The sequence below is a fragment of the Myotis davidii genome, unplaced genomic scaffold (genome assembly GCF_000327345.1).
Source record: "Myotis davidii unplaced genomic scaffold, ASM32734v1 scaffold431, whole genome shotgun sequence".
In the NCBI taxonomy this organism is placed as follows: Eukaryota; Metazoa; Chordata; class Mammalia; order Chiroptera; family Vespertilionidae; genus Myotis; species Myotis davidii.
This window is the reverse complement of record NW_006282878.1, coordinates 396,801-398,893: the sequence shown is the minus strand read 5'-3', so window position 1 is coordinate 398,893 and position 2,093 is coordinate 396,801. Positions and strand designations below refer to the sequence as shown.

General features: G+C 39.1%; 1 long non-coding RNA gene across 1 annotated transcript; it reads left to right on the top strand.

The window, feature by feature from the left end:
• The first annotated feature begins 785 nt into the window (after nt 1–785).
• LOC107182570 lies at nt 786–1,392 on the top strand. The gene is made up of 2 exons (XR_001513287.1): nt 786–921; nt 1,226–1,392. It is a non-coding gene; the product is annotated as an uncharacterized LOC107182570 (long non-coding RNA).
• The last annotated feature ends 701 nt before the right edge of the window (nt 1,393–2,093 follow it).

The window sequence follows — 2,093 nt, the reverse complement described above, 5'->3', positions numbered from 1 at the left end:
ATGTATTAGGAAGACTCCCTCTCCTCTCACTTCTGCTCTTAAACATTTTCCTCTAAGACATGACGCCCAGAGCTACTGCAGCCATCTTGGAACCAAGAGACAAAACAGAGAAGCTGACTCAACAGCCCTGGCAACACTGAGCAAGGAGACCACTTCTGAGATTTTCTTTGACGCCTTGTTCTGTGAGGAAGAGAAACCTTTTCCGCTAAAGTTGATGGGTACCTGTGGCCTAGAAGCCAATACCTACTCTTTAAATTTTTGACATTTTTCTTTATGGCTAAGTACGAGTTGATTTCTGTATAGTTCATAACACACAGACATGCATATACACACACGTTTATTGTTAATCCTTACCCAAGGATATTTTTCCATTGCTTTTTAAAATATATATATATATTATTGATTTTTTACAGAGAGGAAGGGAGAGGGATAGAGAGTTAGAAACATCGATCAGCCGCCTCCTGCACATCTCCTACTGGGGATGTGCCTGCAACCAAGGTACATGCCCTTGACCGGAATCGAACCTGGGACCTTTTAGTCCGCAGGCCGACGCTCTATCCACTGAGCCACACCGGTTAGGGCTCCATTGCTTTTTAGAGAGAGTGGAAAGCAGGAGGAAAGATACAAAAAAAATTGATTTGTGAGAGACTCACTGATTGGTTGCCTCCCGCATGCACCCCAACCAAGGTATGAGCCCTTGATGCAACGGAACCCAAGACCCTTCAGTCCACAGGCTGACTCTCTATGCTCTGTCCACTGAGCCAAACTGGCTAGGGCTTTGTGTGTGTGTGTGTGTGACATAAGATTCTATTTATTTATGCCTGTAAGTTATAGTGATAAATTTTCCCTGGTCTTGTATTATTTGAAATATTGTTTCAGAATTCCCTAAAATTGAACTTTTTTTTTTAATCAAGATCATGAGTTTCCAGAAATTTTTACTTTTCAATTTTCCCTGGTCTTGTATTATTTGAAATATTGGTTCAGAATTCCCTAAAATTGAACTTTTTTTTAAATTAAGATCATGAATTTCGGATCTGAAAAGCAACAAAGTTTGTTGCTCTATTTAAAAGGAAGAAAAAACGTTTTTAAAAGGAACTCCAAAAAGATGGCCTAGAAATTACTCTGGGGGAAAAAAAACAGAAGGAGATTCCTGTCAAATATCTAGAAAACTGTAATTAAAAGTCAATGTACTAGAAAGAAAGAAAGAAAGAAAAAAGATCATGAGTTTCCAGAAATTTTTACTTTTTAATTTATGTTTGACTGTTACTTACGCTCTATTTATGAACCATACCATTTATCATTATGTAGTATCCAATTCTGCCAGGTATAGTGGTCAACAAACCAAGTCTGGCCTGCTGCCTGTTTTCATAAATAAAGTTTTATTGGGACACAGCCATGCTCATTTATTTAGTTATTGTCTACAATCGGCAGAGCTGAGTGGTTGGAGGAAGACTAATCACAAAGCCTGCATTTGCTGTCTGGCCCTGAAGATAAATTCATCCCCTGGCCGGGGTAACTCTGTTGATTGGAGCATTGTCCCATACACCAAGGTTGGGGGTCCAATCCCTGGTCAGGGCACCTACCAGATTCAACCAGTGAATGTATAAATACGTGGGACAACAAATGGATGCTTCTCCCTATCTCTAAAATTAAATAATTATTGCAATCATACCTTAAAAATCACATGAACATACGCACAATGAATGGATGCTTCTCCCTATCTCTAAAATTAAATATTATTATTGTTAATCACAACTTAAAAATCACATGAACATATATATAATATGGAATTTGGATGTTTCCCTTTTTAAAGGAAGTGTGAACTAAAATGTCACCTTGGAACGGGAGTGGAAAAGTTTCTGATTTCTCTTACTACCAACTAGTCAATCCGCCACTTTCCACAGGTAACCAGTCCCTTCCATTGCTAAGGCTCCATCACCCTGTTACAGACGAAGTACACATTCACCTCTGATCTTGGGTTTCACCCACACACACAGACTCAGTTACCCATTTCAAACTGCACCTCAACGCTAAGTGGCTCCTTGATAAATGCATCACAAATGTGTCTCATTTCCTCACACAATTCCTCTCTT